Raw genomic sequence first — 17,155 nt, forward strand, 5'->3', positions numbered from 1 at the left:
AAAAGGCTGTATGTGTGAGTGTGAGTGTGTGTGTGTGCGCGCGCGTGTGTGTGTGTCCAGGCACAGGAGTATCGGCGAGTACAGAATCCTTACAAAGCGGCTCACAGAGTCCATGACCGGAAAGCCGCCGATGGTGGAGTGAGACTTCCAATGGGCGCTCTGCAACCGCACCGCAAAATCAATATTCTAACCCAATTGCTTTTATAGATCATGTATCATGTAAGAAAGGTTTTAATTAAAGCATGGCCTCTAAAAAGGTCTCGCTAAGACTCACGGATCGTGGTGCTCTGCTCAGGCAGAGCTCAGGGCAAGTGTGGGAATAGCGGGGTTTGGGGGGAGGGAGTACTACACAGAGCTGTCCTCCCATTCCCCATCCTCACCTGCCTGGTATCCTTCTCACCCGCTTGGTTGGAAATCTGTGAAAGAAGAGGATATTCAGGAAATGCTGTTAATAAATAAAGGCTTTATAAAACTATTCAGACATGTGAGTAGTCAAAGAAATACAAATGAAAACAAAATGCATCTTTGCCTAAAAGATAAAAAATATATTTTAAAATTGTGTTTGGTTATGGCAAGGGGTACGGTGTGCCAAGCGTCGTGGTGACAGGGCAACCGAACCGTATGCAGCTAAAACTTTAAACTAGACATACCTTTGGATTCAGCATTTCCATTTCCAGGAACTTAGCCAAAGGAAATAATCACTCAAATGGGCAGGTTAAACAGAAAAAAACAACAAAACAAAGCAACAACAAAAAACCCCTGCTCATCGAAGTATCATTTATAATATGAAATGCTTGCTATGATGGTGTGTTCTTTCTCGAGTTCCCGTAATTGGCCTCTAAAGGCTGAGAACATGAAGGTAGTAAGCATCCCATGTTTTAAGTAGGGTGACCCCCAACTTCTGGACAGGTCAGAGGTAGCGGTGTGCTGGGGAGTGTCTAGCAGCTGGCCCTCGGGTCAGGGTGAAGGTGGTCTGATGACACCAGCTTTCACAATGTAAATATTCCCACCAGGGCTGATGCCCTGCTAACCAATGTGCCCTCCTTTACACAGAGCTTGGAAGGCATACTAACAGCCGGTTCTCCCAAGCTAAGGTGAGCAGGCTTCAGCGTACCATAGGTTAGAAGCATTGCTTCCACACAAGGGCTCTGATCCCTTCTACCCATGCCCCGACAAAAATATAAAAGGACAGGGAGGGAGATGAGGTCACCTTTGGGAGAGGGGCAGTACTGGTGAAGAGCCTCCCTTCTCCTCCTTATGTTCCCGAAGATTCCTCTCCCTGAAGCCAAAGGAGGGAGGCACAAGGAAGAAGAGGTCACAGGAGGCATTTATAAAAGGGGTGACCGTCTCCCTGCGTGCTGTCCACGACTCCAGCGCTTCGTGAGCTGAACCGAAGGCACTGGGGTACAGTCATGACGCAGACTGGCCAGCAGGCGGAGGGGACAAGAACCGCCTTGTTCTCTCCAGTCCCAGCTCAAGATGGAAGCGATGGGAGAGGACGACAACATGTGACCACGACGAGACTGAATACCAGAATGTGTCTGTCTGGTCTAGGTCAGAGATCTCGAGGAAGCCTGCTAGGTTGCAGAAAAGACAAATTTGAAAAAGTGGAGTTAGTAGGAGCTACTGGAAAAATAAAATGCTTCTGTGCTTTTCCATTAATGAGTGTAATTCAAATGGATCACACATTTGACATCACCGAAGTATCCATCAAAAAGGAATTAATCACAATATAGAACCTCCATTTACTGGACTGCACGCAGTTATGCCAAGGTCTTTATACACATTCTGCGTGCATGTTATCAGTCCTGTAATTCCAATAACATACAACAGTTACCAGTATGTGCTTATTAGGGGTTTCCAACACTTCAATTTCACGTTCTCATTTAACGAGACAGTTGATAACCCTGTAAGTTTAAGAACCCCTCTTTGCCATTGGTCTACTCGGATGTGGCCAACGGGGGAGAAACCACTGTACATTCTTCCTACTACGGTTCCCAGCCTGGAAATATGACCATGATTAATTGGTAAGTGGGAATAAAATGTGATTCACAAATCGTTACGTACGATACAATGACACTTTCCTAAAAGGATTTTAAAAAGTTTATAACCACGTGTGAAGTAAAAAGCTTCTGGAAACGCACACATTAAAATATTAAGAGCGGTTGTTCTGGGCGGTGTATATAGACTTTCACTTAATCATTCCTGCAGCCTTGCCGTCATTTTATGGCTATTCATGAAGTTCTCACTGTGAATCAGAGACACTGTGCTAGGCACTTGTCTTTTTCCGTTTTATCTAATCATTAGCTCTTTATATCTTTCCCTACAATAAGCATTATTCTTATAATCAAGGCAGGAAACAGGGAGCTGCTTCTTTGTTGAAAAATGAAGTACTCAGCACGTAGTACTTAGAACTGAGAGTGTGCCTGGTCACGGTGGCCATTACTTTACCATTCTGTGAATCTTGGGGCTTCATCTACCATGACTTCTTGACCCAATGGTAACAACAGCAAGTATTCCTACAGTGTTGATTACGTGCCAACACTATTCTCAGACTCATTTTATTTGGTCCTTATGGTAACCCTGAGGGAGCAACTCTTCCCATTTTACACATCAGAAAACTGAGGCAGAAGTGTAGTTATTGTGACACGAGGCCCGTCCCTCTACGTCCCCAAACTGAGCTGGACTCAGGGCAATACCCCTCACCCGTGGTCAGAGGACGTGCTCTGCTGGGAAGAGTGCAAGCAAGCACAAGGCACGCACACGCACATGCACACACTCTCAGCAATAGATTGGGCTGGGACTGGCCTGGGTAACTGCAGGTGACTCGGGCAGCCAGAGGGAGAGGCAGCATAATGCAGACAAATGCGAGATAATACGTCTGGAGTCAATGAGCCGAAAGAGTGGAAGAGTAGATATTAAATAAAAAGTCATCAGTCCCTCCAGCCTGGAAAGGAATTTAGAGGTTACCATTTGAAAAAAAAAAAAAAAGAAAGAAAGAAAGAAAAAGAAAAGAAAAATTTCTTGGGGTTGTGAGCACTGTACTATCAGAGTAAATTTTGGAAATGGGGTCCCTGTGTCCTTCCCTGTGCTATCCTCCCCAACGGGCAGAAGCTAGGAGAAGGTGGGTCTGGTCTTTCTACGCTGTTGGGCCCAGGTCAGGAGCAGAGGGTCTTTTCTGAGCTGCAGGCAAATGCTGATCATGGGTCCAAAGCACGATGCCGAGTCTGAGTGCCAGGAGGAGGGTACCTGGGCACGGTCAAGCAAGAGGCAGTGAGGGTCCGGACAGCAGACGGGTTTCAAAATCTCAGAGAGAGGAGTCTTACGGCAGCCGGAGAATCCAGACAGGAAGGTGAAGTGGGCGTGAATCGCGGATGGTCAGGGTGAAGTGCACACGTGGAAAGGTCTGAGGCTGCGAGGATTCCACCAAATGGGACAGAGGGAAGACGGGAGAGCGGGGGGGAGTCTCCGGAGGCAGCAGTCTCTGTTTCCATGCTTCACTCCCAAGACTCAAGATGCCTTCAGTCACGATGCCGAGATAACTTGACGTCTGGGGGAGAGAGGACTCTGGTGCCAAACCCAGCAGCTGTGGGTTGTATCCTTTCTGGGGAATACCCGCATTAGCTGAGCAGAGAGGGGGCCAGCCTCGCCGTCCTGGGCCTCTGTTCCCTCACGTCTGAAATGTGGAGAGGGTCTGTGGCTGAGAGCAGGCGCTATGTCTGCCTGAGCTGAGCCTTCCCCTGGACTTCACAGACATGTGTGGGCGTATCTGGGGAACTGGTGGGGAGGGCTGGAGGGAAGCTTCCTCGAGGGCAGGAATACAGCCATGAGAGCTAGAGGGACCCTCTGGTGCCCACCCTGGGGGCAGAATCAGCAGGGGAGAAGAAGTCTATGGCAGGAATGACCATGCCCAGCAGAGTGGCAGAGTGGAACAGGAAAGCGGTAGGAAGGAGTGCATTCTTGAGCAACCTGAGAGAGCCCGGCGGGTCAGGGCTGCTTGGGGAGCGATCCGCAGGATGCCAAGACTTTCGGGGTAAGCCGGTGGGGCCCGGGGATGCCGGGGTATCCGAACGGCCCAGATGGGTGAGCTGAAAGAAACTGTAAATATTTCCCTCTTCTTAGTGACTGGTGATAGAAAGGCAGGATCCAATTTTCTTGAAGAGGGAACAGGGCTGGGCAAGTCTATTTTACTCAGATTTCAAGAACGTTTCTATTAGGGAAAGGAAGATTCAGGATGCTTTGAGCAGAGAAGAGATTTCAAGGTGACCTTGCAGAAGGAGCCAGCATTATGAAATGTTTTTGATCGAGTAGAACAAGATAAGCTGCTCGTGTTTTGGAAGGGTTCGAAGCCCTGGACACCAGCTGAAATAAGAAAATTCAATTTCTGGCATAAGATTGTGCTTTTACCGCCTTCTAGGAGAATATACACGTCCACCCCTCCCCTTGCAATGAAAGCCGAGTGCTCCTCAGTGGTGATCCTGGCATAAAGAGGGCTGTAAAGGCAGGTTTGCGTGGCATGGGTGATGCTGCCCGCAGGTGTCTGGAGAGAGGATTACTGTTTCAGTCCACTTTCTTCCACACAACCCCTCATGTGGCCAGCACTGGGACCCGGGGAAAGGCCCGGGGTTACTTCAGTATCCGGTTTTCTTTTGTTCTCCCATAAAAACAAGGCAGAAAACTCCTCTGTGTTTATCTAACACGGCCCTAGCCGGTGGAACTCTCTGCGTGGATGAAAACGCGCCATATCTGTGTTGTCCAATACGGCAGCCACTAGCCACCGTGGGCCACAGGGGCACCAGAAATGCGGCAGATGCTGTGCAGAAACTCGATTTTAAATCTGACCTCATTTTAATTAATTTAAACAGGCACCCGTGGTTAGGGGTTACCTCATGGGACAGCACAGTGCTCCAAGATTCAGTGGGAAGAGCCAGGCCCACCCAGAATTGGCTTTATTTCCACCTCTAGCTTTCACTAGCTGTGGGACCTTGGACAGGTATCTTAACCTCTCTGACCCCCAGTCTCCGCACGTGAAAAATGGGGATGATACCCACGCTGCAGGACTGTTGTGGAAATGAGTTACACATACAGACTACACAGCAGGCCATATGCGTTTAACACACTGCAGCTATAACTGATAATAAGCACGGCCCACAATGGGCTTGGGATTCCTCAGTTGCATCCACGGGCTCTCGCGGACACTCGTTGGGCAAAGCGAGGCTGAGCACTGAGGGGTCTGACAGGTGTTGTCCTGTGGGAAGGCACTGCAGCAGGCAGTGGGAGGTGAGGAGGAGTCCGCCCCATGCACTGGGCAGCAAGGGGGTCCTGGGCACCAGTGGGAGAGTGGGAGTGGGGAGGGCTACCTCTCTCCACCCGCGGCTCGCCCACCGCTGATTACGCCCATGGTGGGAAGAGGTCCTTCTCCTAGAGACTGAGTGCCCCAGGAAGGGCAAGGATGAGAAGCTGCGGAGACAGAGATGGACAGGGAGGGGCGAACACAAACATGGGGAGAGATGGGAGGGGCACAGAGAGACAAGGGTGAGACAGAAACAGACAGGCAGGGACATCAAGCTAGCGGAGAAACAAAGGAAAACATAAAGACAGACAGATGGCCCAGAGCAGAGAACAGTACAGAGGCAGAGACGAAAGGAACAGGCTTAGGGAAAGACAGAGGCAGAGTGAGATGGAGAGACAGAGCAAAACACAGCAACATGCACACGCTCACTGAGGACGAGCTGGAAAGTCAGGCTGAGAGAAGCAGCAGCAAACCAGAGAAACTCAACTATGGGAATAGAGAGAACCAGAGAGGAGAGCTGAGAAGGGTCTGGGCGGAGAGGCTTAGGGGACGCCCAGAGACCACGGCTCAGGGGAGAGTGGACACAGGTGGAAACAGGGTGCTGGAGCCCCAGGGGGCAGTCCGGTGGGCATGAGGTAGGGGCACCGGGAGCAGGAAAGGAGCCAAGATGGGTTTCCGGCAGAAGGGCGGGTTGCAAACACACATGGAGCCAGCCCTGTTTTCTGTCCCTCGGCTTCTTTGTTTTGACTCCTCACCGTCAACAAGGAGAGCTCTGGGGGCAGCAAAGGTTTCCAGAGCCCGTGCTCACCCGCTCCCCCTCCCTGTGTCTTTCTCCCAAGTCGTTAATCTTGGAAGACAGGTTGGTCTTTTATTAGCTATCTCCAAGGGTCAGCTTAGAAGTATCTGGGGAGATACCGGTTCAGAATGTCATTTGTCATCGGGGGCCTGACGGGCAGCCGCATTGATTCAGCCCCCTCCGGGCCTCCCGTCAACTCAGGAGGCAAAAGCTGCTCTCAACCCTGCCCTCGCTGGGGGTTTAATGTCTCTCACCCGCCCTGCCTTCATGCATCAGGACAGGGCCATGGGGAGAAGGAGGCCAGGGACCACATGTGTCCCGGGGAAAGGTGTGTTCCTCCTCCCTGCAATGCTGTCCCCCGCCCAGATCAGCAGTTCTCAGTCTTAATGGCATGGACTCTCCTAGGAGGCTTTAAAAAAGGTGGAGGCTGAGGCTTACCCACAATAGTTCTGACTGAATTGTTCGGGAGTAGGGCTCACGCACGCATTGTACTGCTTCAAACTACCCTTAGGTGATTCTAAATCATTGATCTGCCCAGCTAGATCCTCCCTGCCTGCCAGATCACCATGATTCAAGTCTTAGGTCAGGGACACCACCTCTAGGAGGTCTTCTGTGATAGCCCACATTCCAAACCAACTCTCTTTACCACACCACCTGCGTTCTCTACAAAGCATTATTATGTATCGAAAGTGGCAATGAAGAACCCTGACTCTTAAGCCAGAGCTTGTGGCTTGGGATCCATGAGCCACCCCTCAGTAGCTAGGAGATCTGGGACAAGTCCTTTATTCCCTGTGCCTCTATTTCCCCTTCTGCAGAGTAGGAGAAATAAGAGTTACTCCCAAGAGCTCTGGCAAGAACTAAATGTGTTCGTAAACCCAATGTGCAGAGGAGAGTGAGTGCCAGGTCCGGAGGGAGCGCCAGATCAACATCTGCTATTATTATTACCTTATTTTTGTTTATTTCCCCCTGGAGCATCACAGACCTAGGCCACTCTTATCCTCAGCATCATCCCCATTTTACAGAGGAGGAAGCTGAGGCAGAGAGAGAGTAGGAGACTGCGACTGGGATGGTTCAGCCTAATGCTCAGAGCCAGTGAGGGCGTGTGATCCGTGTGGGAGGCCGTGGCAGGGTTGGGCAGGAGGCCTGTTGAACACCATGCTGTTCAGCCGGGAGCAAAGGAGAGGGCGGCGCAGGAGGGTGTGCGGCTCAGGGTGGTGGAGGCGTCACACGGAAGAGGGGAGAGGGGAGGGGGGAAAGGTCAGTGGCGCCAGGACCCAAGGGCTCTGGACAGAATGAGAGGGTTTTCCTCAGGACTTTAGTTTCTGTCCAGTGCATGGGGCAAGCTCCCCATCACCTCTCACTGCAGGTCCCTGATGCCTGGCCCTTGGGTCCTGCCGACTATGTCCCCGCTTGGAAACCACAGGCCATGGGGCCTTGTGTCTGAAGTTGGGTGGGTGACAGGGAATTGGGGTCAAGACCTCTCCTGCGGACCAGAAGCCCAGCTCCCCCACTGTCCAGCTGTGTGACCTCAGGCAAGTTCTACAGCCAGAGTCTGTCTGGGTTTTCTCATCTGTAAGTGGAGGGGACGGAACCCCCCTGCCAGGATTGGTGAGGACTGACTGGGGTAGGGCAGCCTACCTGTCTCAACAAACACGTACTTGCTACCGTTGCTGGCCCTGACAATCACCTCCTGCGGGGTGCTGGTACAGGGAAGAACGAGAACAGGTGGAAACTTCCTCGTGGGGTGGGGGGAGAGTTGGAGGGAGGGAAGACTGACCAAATGTCCTGCTTTCCCTAGACTGAGGAGTTTCCTTGTGTATGTGACTTTTAGTGATCAGTCCAGAAAAGTCCCAGGCAAATCAGGATGAGTTAGTCACCCTTAAGGAAGATTTAAGGGAATAATATTTAATTCTTCCAAAACCCAGAGTCAGAGAAAAAACAAAAAACAGCAGAACAGATTTAAGCTACAGCATGGTGGACTGTGGTTAGATCTCATGCAGGACTTCCAGGCTGCTGAACAGAAGGCAAGGTGAGGCATGCCCAGAGCAACCCAGGAGGAAGCTCGGAGCCCTGGAGGGAGCCAGAGGAAACGCGAAAGCACCTGTCTTCAGATGAAATGTCTGTGTCATCCCCTGGTTGCTCCCGGTGACAGGTTCAACTCAGTCTCTCCTGGCCTGTGACCATCAAGCTCCACAGAGCCAGCAGCAAGTCTCCAAATTCCAGACCTCGGAGGCTTGTGGACCAGGCTCAGCAGGCTCCTGAGGCGTGGCTGAGGGGACAGTATACGCTTGGTGGCACACAGCCTGATCTCAGAGAAAGTGTTCTTCTAGAAAGATTCATGAGAGCCATGCAGGCTGCAGACACAAGGCCGTAACTTCCAATGCCAGGAGCCCTGCAGCATGTGAGCCTCTCACCTGCCGAAGGACACTGCGTCGGCTCTGAGATCAGGCAGGTGTACAGCATGTTATCTGCAAATGAATGTCACGGCAGGTCCCTGTGCTTCAGAAAAAGGGAGGACAATTCAGAAAAGGATGCCGCAGGATCCAGGCGATTCAGAACCCCTTTCTAACCTGCTGTGTAGATGGGAGATATGGGGTGTGGTGGGAGCAAGGGTGATCTCAGCCACTCTCTACATGCCAGAGCGCTTCCATGAAATGGGGAACGTTCTGGGCCCCCCACTGAAGCAGACAGAGCCGGAACTTGTCATCGCTCCTGGAAGGGATTGTACCACACTCCACGGTGGGAGCATAGCTCCTCATCTGGGGGAATGCCGTGTTGTCCAATGGGTTCCTGACTCGCAGCCTGACGGCCACGAGGTGGGACCTGTGGTGACTAGAGGGGTCAGAAGCCCAGAGCAGCCTTCTGGCTGACTTCAGGGCGAGGCCACCAGGAGCTCAGATCGGCTTCATTTTCCCCCACTTGTTATTAGGAAAACTTGCAAATATTCAGTAAAGTTCTAAGAGTCATGCCCTAAGATCACCCAGATTCAATAGCTGATATTTCCTGACGACTGGTCTATCCGCTATCCAGCTACCTACTGACGTATCCGTCTTATCTGTTTGCATGTGGGGGTGTGTCTTCTTTTCCTGAACCATTTCAGTTACACACATCATGACTCTTCACCACCCAGTCCAGTCTCCTAAGAGCAGGGCAGTCCCCTACACAACCACAACATCATTCTCAGACCTAAGAAAATGAACGAAGATTCCAGAACATCTCCTATCCCAATTCAAATCCCCTCAGCTGTCCCCAAAATGCATTTTAAAGCTGATCCATGCACGGTATCAGCTGCTTGTCTGTTACATCTTTTGACCAAGACCAGCACCGCTACCCTCCCCAAACACGTGCCGATTTTTATGATGGTGGTGGGTTTTGTTTGTTTGTTTTTTTGTTTGTTTGTTTGTTTTTGTTTTTAGATTCCAGATGAGTTGTCTCAGAGAATGTCCTACCTTCTGGATTTGTCTGATGGCTTTCCCATGTTGTTATTTGATTTGTGGCCCTGTCCCCTGTTCTTTCTGTAAACTGAGTCTACGTTAGATTCAGGCTAAATTAGATTCTAGTGGATTCAAATTAGATTCAGGTTAAATTAGATTCTAGTTAATTCAAATTAGATTCCAGTTCTACCTTTTTGGCAAGGATCCTTGATCGACGATGCTCTGTGCTTCAGAGCCCACCACGTCAGGAGGTGCGACATCAAGGTGGCGGGTTACCACGACACCCACTGTGAAGGCACACCTTACCCCCTTTAATTTAGAAAGGCAGCCTCAGGTGACTTGTGGGCACTGGACAAAATTTCTGTCTCCAGTAACCTTTCTTCTGGAGGCAAGAGCATCCTTTGCTAATTCTTACCTGAAATGATTCTTACGTGGCAAATTTAAAAATGGTATTTTTTTCTGAAATTCTGTTACTCCATCTGTATCTGCCAGTATTCTTCTTAGAGAAGCTCTTTCTTTTTCTCTCTCTCCATCCCTTCCTCCTTCTTTCCCTCTCTCCCTCTGTCTCAAGAGTCCCTGTGGACTCAGGAAATTTTAGTCATTCAATGTATAACAATCAACTTCTGTTGTTTCTCATGCTAAAATTGTTCCAAATTTGGACACTGCAAGTCCCGTCAAGGTGGATTAGGGGCTCCCTTGACACATCTGCATCATTTCTGACACTTCCTTGCTCCTGGAACAATGAGAGGACCCAGGCTCACCTGCCCTAGACGAGGAATCGGCCATTTTTCCAAGGAACGCTGCTCCTCTCAGTGGGAAGTGATATTTTTGGAGCAAGATCTGGGCTTCAGGTGTGAGAAGCCTGGATTCTGCCACCAAACAACCCAGCTTCAATCCTAGCTCTGCCACTTACTGGCTGTGTGCCCTCTGGCAAGTCACCTCACTGTTCTGAGTCTCTGTTTTCTCATCTGTAGAATGGGGATAATAACTATACATCCTACTTTGTGAGATTATTAAAAGGATTAACTACACTCACATTTGAAAAGCTGTTCAGGCAGGACTTGGCACAGAGTGAGTGCCACACAGATGTTTGCTAAATATATAATGCCTCGTAGTTTATGCAGATAGAGGGACAGGGTGGAAAACACCCTGGGGCATCCACACGCAGAAGAGAAAACTTCATTTTTTTTTAAAGAACTATTCAATTAGGATAAGCATAAGAATATCATTATATTTATTTTTGCTCTTTCCTTCTATTAATGACAGCTGATACCGTTTTGACATTTGGAGTCTTAAAATAAAGTTTCCTTAAAAGTAAGCAAATTTTTATTGAAGTAAAACATGGATACAATTTGGCATTTCCTTTTATTTATCTTTTTTAAAGATTTATTTATTTGAGGGGTGAGGGCCAGAGGAAGAGGGAGAGAGAATCTCAAGCAGACTCCATGGCTGGGCTCAGAGCCCGATGGCGGGGCTCCATCCCAGGACTCTGGGATCACAAGCTGGGCCAAAGCCAAGAGCTGGAAGCTTAAATGACTGCACCACCCAGATGTCCCTCAACACTTCCTTTCAAAATAAATGTATTCAAAAAAGTGAATTAGCCCTTTTTTTTTGGTTTTGTTTTGTTTTTAATGACTAAGTCCTAATTTCTATGGAATGCAGATGTATCAAAATTGAATGATGAGAGCATGGGAGTGACCAAGGTTTGGGCAACACTGTAATCAAGTCACCTGGGGACTCCCATTGTTTGGAATGGTTTTAAATGAAAAACTGAAATACTTTTAATATTGTCTGGATGTATGCGCTATGATGTCCTCTAACATTTGAGTCTTTTGGGGGCTGATGAACCAACCTGAAAGTATACAAGATCTCCATGTGACAGTGAGGACAGAGCTTTTAAGGTGAACATCCCTGACTCTACCTACCCACCTTAATAGTAGTCTCCCCACTCTCTTTCCTGCGATGATAATGTGGGTAGAGGGAAGTTAAAATTTTGAGAAGGGCTGCTCCTGGGAAAAGACTATACGTATATCCTATGCTGGGGCTTCTTACGATCTATAAATGCCTTGGTCAGAAATGCCCATCGTACACAGAGCAACAGAGGTCCCAGACTGTCTGCCTGATGTGTTCTCTGTCCACGGGGAAAAAATCTCCCTGTCTTGCTGCAAGAGCTTTTGACTTCTTTTTATTTTTCCCAGGACCCCAAAGAGAGATCACTACCAAAACAGGGTTTATTGACCAGGAAGTTTACAGAGATCTCAAACGAACTTTGTCAAGAATGCAGGATAAAAGGGAACAGGAGTCAAGGGCAACCGCACTCCCAGAGCTAAGGATGACCACACTCGAACTGAGAAAGGTGAAGGAGAGAGCAGAGTCTGTACGCGGGGGCTGCCTCATCAACTCGAAAATTCAGTTTAATGCTTTGACATCAGACTCATCAATCCTTTTTTTTTCTATTTTAATTATTCATTTTAGAGAGAGAGTATGTGAGATCAGGGGACAGGTAGAGGGTAATGGGGAAAGAATATAAGGCAGACTCTACACTGACTACAGAACCCGACACGGGACTCGATCCCACGACTGCGAGATCACGACCTGAGCCACAAACCAAGAGTCAGACGCTCAACAGACTGAGCCACCCAGGTGCCCCTGACTCATCAATCTTTTAATGGGCATCTATTATGTGCACTGAGGAGACCTAAAGACATGTCATGTAGCATTGCCTAGTGATTCCAGATGCTGTAAGATTAACTGACGGTACGGGTTGGAAACAAGGTTTTAATCAGGTGGCGATTTCAGGATCATTAGAAAACCATTGTGTAGAAGCCACTACAGAGGGACTATTTCTAGGAACTTGGAGATCATTAAAACGGGAGCGGTGCCTTAATCCAGCTGGATTAGGACCCTTTCCGGAGTATGTCTGAGTGTAGAGTATATGTAAAGTGACAGTGTTTCCTAAACCAAAAATTGGGACGCACATTCTGCCAAAAATAAGTGTCTGTGGGGATAGCAAGACAGGCTATTTTAAGTTGGAACTCCCCCAGAAAATCTGGGGTGTAAGCTTCTGACAATCACCGTAAGGGGCTCACTCTGGTGCCTTCTGCACACCCAATTTTAGCGTTTGTCTCTGTGCATTTCTCACATGGCCACAGCATCTGCCAGCAGTTGTGTTTGCGCGTGCTTCGTGATAGACAGCAGGGGGTGGGGTGCAGGGAAGGGGAGGACGGGGGCTGGGGATGGGAACCCAGAAGCTCCTTCAATGTGCACAGAATACAGAACTTCCGGGTGTAAACAATGAAGGCAGAGTTCTGTAAAGAAGTTAGGGATTGAGCGGGATGTCCTGATTTTCCCTCTTCTGATATCCTCCACTGAAATCATCAGAAGACGGCTTCTCAAATCTGATGTCTTTATGGAGTGGTACCTACCTGGAGAATTTTTTTTAATGTTCCAATTTTAACTTTATTAAAACAGCAGAATAATTAGGAATAGCAGAGGATGACTACTGAACGAGAACCTTCCGATCGGTTGAAATACACTTCTATCAATCTCAACAAATTAACGAGGGGTACAGAACTAAGGAGAGCCAGGTGGGATGGGAGGGGACACTGTGAAGTCAGGCTCTGGGGGCCCTGTATCCCCAAATGGGCATTTGATAGAAGAGAGTTGAGTGACTGAATGAACACTACATAAATTACACACTAAGTGACCTATATATATTCATTGTCTTTTACTTTAGAATCTTGAAAAACAAATCTTGTTGGCTGAGATTAAGACTGAACTGATTCAACTTGGATTAAATGGACTTACCCTGGTCCATTTGGCTGTAACCATAAGGGTAGGTCATACAGGACAAACAGTGCTAACCATTAGATAAGGTCTAATAGTGGACATTGCAAAGGAGACACGGATTAAGCAGACACTCCACATGATCTCAGCCTCCAGTCCTTCTCTGCTAAGGAAGTGGCAAGAATTCTGCACCAGTGTGCCTAAGAGAGTTACCCTGGTCTGGTACGAGTGATCGGAGTCCCACGTTGTCTTACGCTATGCTGGAATTGTCACATCTTACCTTTATTCTGAAGCCCTCAGCCGCCTTCTGAATTTACTCGTAGTACTTTGTTTCTACGGGAGATGCTATTTCCTCCCATTTTGCTGCAATATTACAGCTCATTCTCTCCCTCCCTCCGCGCCCTGCCCTGTCTGTCTGTCTCTCTCTCCCCACTCCCATCTCCCTCACCCAAGTGCCCTGTTGCTGTACTTCTGTCCTCTTTAGTATTAGATTCTTTCTGCAGAATGAGTATTCTTCTGGGGAACTCAGTTACTGTGTCTGGGTGAGAAGAGGTAGTTATTCTCGTGTCTGATCTGAGCTGTAAATAGGCGCCCTGTTGCACAGGCAGAGGCAGCCAGGATCCTTCCTGTCCGCGCCGTTACTTATCCTGCTACAGCCCTAGGAAGAGCACTTAAGGGGCATGATGGTTTACTCACTCTCTTCGCAATATTACAAGGCCTGCACTTATAAATGGGGTGGTAATATACAGTTAGTTATCTGCATAACATCTGGTCATGACCACGAGAAATGGGTCCACAGTCTCTTGGGGATGAGACTAGAACAGGTTTGCCGGGTAATGCTTTCCACCAAAGCCGCCAGCGCTTCCCTGGGGCATGGAGAGACTTGCACTTCCTCACCCTCTCAAGGTCAGGTATGGGCATGCGACTCGTTTTGCCAAATGAAATGTGAGCAGGAACAGGACATGTCACTTCTGAGTGGAAACCTTAAGACCCAGAATGTGATTTTCCACGCATGTCTTTCCCCTACCATGGTGCTGGCCACACTCGAGTGGCTGCTCCGTCTGTCTGAGTCCTGGAGGCGGGAGGAGAAGCCCCAGCTGACCCACGATGGATTTCTGCTCAAGTTATGGAGCTGTGGGGTTGTTCGCTCCCGCAGAGGAACTTCGCTCATTCTGGTTGATATACAGGTTATATGTGCAACATGAAATGATTTCTTTCATGAGTTCATTCATTCTATTCATTTGTTCCAACATATATTAATGCACTTACTACTCAAAAGATATTTGAATTAAAGAGAAATGGGATTGAAAAAGTGTCATCAAAGAGTACACAGGATTATATTATGTGTGTGTGTATATAGATGTACATAAATTTGTGTGTGTGTGTGTGTGTGTGTGTGTGTACATAAATATGCTTGCTTGCAAATTAATGGGCTGAGTCCTGACCATGGGTAAGGCACAGTGCTAAGTACTCTGCATGATGAATTAACTTACGAAGTTTGTTTAAAAATTGGAACCATTTTACAGTTTACGGAATAAAACAAAAACAAAAACAAACAAACTTGAATCTTGCAAAGGTTCTGACACTTAGCCAACACTGCATAGCTAATAAGTGGCAGATCTGGGGTTCAAACCAAGGTGTGTCTGCCTCCAAACTACTTTTTTAAAGATTTCATTTATTTATTTATTTGAGAGAGAGAGAGAGAGAGAGCATGAGAGGGGAGAAGGTCAGAGGGAAAAGGAGACTCCCCATGGAGCTGGGAGCTCAATGCGGGACTCGATTCCAAGATCCCCGGATCACGACCTGAGCCGAAGGCAGTGGCTTAACCAACTGAGCCACCCAGGTGCCCCTGCCTCCAAATTATTTAACCTCCATGCTCTCTTGCCTCTTTCCAAACACTAAGATAGTTCTGTGTTTCTTCAGAGAACCACAAGAAAGCAAAGAAAAATAAAAACCCTGCCCTTTCAAGTGCTCGCAGCCAGCAGGCTCTCGGGTCTCCTTTGACAGGCTGTCTTCCCTTCCGAATGGAAAGAGAGGAAGCAGGGACCGAAAGGGCAGCAGCTTGTCGGAGCAGATACCTGCGAGCCCGCCCACCACGTCAGGAGTCCCCGCAGTCGGCCCATCCACTCCCCGCTCCGCCTGCTCTAGGGGCATCCGCTCAGGCTGCCCGTGACCCGAGTGAGGGAGCATCTCCGCAAATTCCGTGTTTTTGTACGGACTTAGGAAAATGTGAGGGATGATGGCAGGAACGCACCGATACCATCATTCTTCAACAACCACGAAGAGAGGATGACAGGACGGAAAGGTAGTTTCTTATACCCAGAAAAGATGCGTGGAAAGAGATTAGAAATACTGAGGAGACAGACTTTTTTTCGGCAAATGCTTTTTCCATTCTTAAAGCTTTCAAACTTAATGTAGGAGTTTCCTGGCCACAGAGAGAGCCCACAGAGGCAGCCCCCGAGGCATTCACTCATTCATTCGAAAATCCCTTTCCAAATGGGCACAGTGTAGGTGACTGGGATGTGAAGACAGAAACAAAATTTTCTGTAACAAACATTTACATGAAACCTACTACGCGCCAGGTACCATTCTAAGCAGGTATCAACTCGTATAGTGCTCACAAAACCCAAGACATACAGACTCTTGTCATCTTCACTTTGGAAGGGGAACCAGAAGCACAGAGAAGTCTGATTACCTTGCCCAAAGTCACGCAGCCCCCCAGCAGGTCTGGCTCCAGGACCATGCTCTACTACACAGCCTTTTATGCGGTCTTGGCTCTCAAGTTCACAAATCCAGAGCAAAAGAAATAAATCACTTTTTTTTTTAACCATACGAAAGCTATTTTGATCAAGAAATCCAAGGAGAAAGAATTCAGGTCTAAAGGGGACGTGAAGGAAAGCGGTACCGGGAGAGAGACCTTTAAATGCCTTGATGCATGTGTTAGCACGGGCAGCTGGACGCAAGGGCCTTTGAGGTGGAGAGAGCACTTGAGCAAGTGCCTTGAGGCACCAGGTAGCCAGGGCAGACCGGCAAAGTGCTGAGGCACAGAGCTGCAAGGGAGGGCAGGAGCAGACGAAGCAAGGAAGGCAGGCAGAGGAGGGTCCACGAAGGAGGCTCTTGTATTCCCACAGGCATTGCTGGGCGTGAGGGGCTACGTTCCTGCAGTGCTCATGCACCCAGAATAAAAGCATCGGGCTGTTGGCAGACCTTGCCCCTCCCCACCTGCACTTCAAGAAATGCCTGGCATCAGTGTGGAGGGCTGGCTGGGAGGGAGGAAAGCATGTCTGTTCAGAGAAAGGCCCCTGGAATCAGACAGCTCAGAGCTCGAGTCTCAGATCTGTTTCTAACCCTGTGACCTTCGGCAATTAGTGGCTGGATCTGCCAAGCCTCAGCTGCCAAATGGGTGGCTGCGAGAACCATGCACGAAGGGGTTTTCAGCTCTGTCAATGGCTTGTTTGTATTAGCTTTGGGTGCAAGTATACCACTTAAGAGGAGATTACCGTACAACAGAAGAGGGGGAACTAGAACGCTAGTGACCTAGCATGAACACGGTTTTTACCTCCACTCCACAGTGGGAAGGATTCGTTGGCATGGATTCATCCGTGTTCCCACACCAGGATCCCTTCAAGACCAAATGCAAGGTTAAGTTGGTCTGTTGTCAGCAGAGCTGATGTGGGAAACCAACTCATACTCTTGGCTTCATAATTAAAGGTTCTAACCCAGTGCTGCTCAAATTTTAATGTGCACACAAGTCACCTGAGATCTTGTTAAAAGGGATCACAAGAAAAAAAAAAAAAAGGAATTGTAACTATGTGTGGCAGTAGATGTTAACTAGACTTATCATGT

The sequence above is a fragment of the Martes martes genome (assembly GCF_963455335.1).
Source record: "Martes martes genome assembly, chromosome: 18".
Lineage (NCBI taxonomy): Eukaryota > Metazoa > Chordata > Mammalia > Carnivora > Mustelidae > Martes > Martes martes.